The sequence below is a fragment of the Lagopus leucura genome, unplaced genomic scaffold (assembly GCF_019238085.1).
Source record: "Lagopus leucura isolate 7727_CA_CO unplaced genomic scaffold, USGS_WTPT01 Super-Scaffold_100024, whole genome shotgun sequence".
In the NCBI taxonomy this organism is placed as follows: domain Eukaryota; kingdom Metazoa; phylum Chordata; class Aves; order Galliformes; family Phasianidae; genus Lagopus; species Lagopus leucura.
Window position 1 is genome coordinate 9,259,027 of NW_024962276.1, and position 466 is coordinate 9,259,492.

Below are 466 nucleotides of genomic sequence, written 5' to 3' on the forward strand. Positions count from 1 at the left end.
CGGGGGCGGGCGGAGGGCCCAGTTGGCCGCGCGGGGCGGGGGCCGGCGTGGGCGAGCGCCGAGGCCGGGGTGCGGCGCCGGCGGCTCCGCGGGAGGCGCCGCTCCGGGCCGGGATCCGCGCCGCGCTTTGCGGTCCGCCCTCCCCCCGCAGTGCGCTGGCGGCGCCGCGCGAGCTGTCAGCGCGGCGCGGGCCAATGGGCGCGGAGGACAACAAGGCATGGAGCACCTCCACATGGGCGCCCCGCGCCGCCGCCGCCCGCCTTAAAGGCGCCGTACCGCGGCCGGGCGGGGCCGGGACCCCGCGGGAGAGAAGCAAAAGCGAAAGGAGCGGGCGCGGGCCGTGCGCTGCGGGCGCGGTGCGGCACTGCGGGGCACTGCGCGCACGTGGCTGCGCATCCCGCCCGTGTTCCCTCGGTTTGGCGGCGCGGGTTTGCCCCAGGGTTAAGAATGTAGCATAATTTTTTAG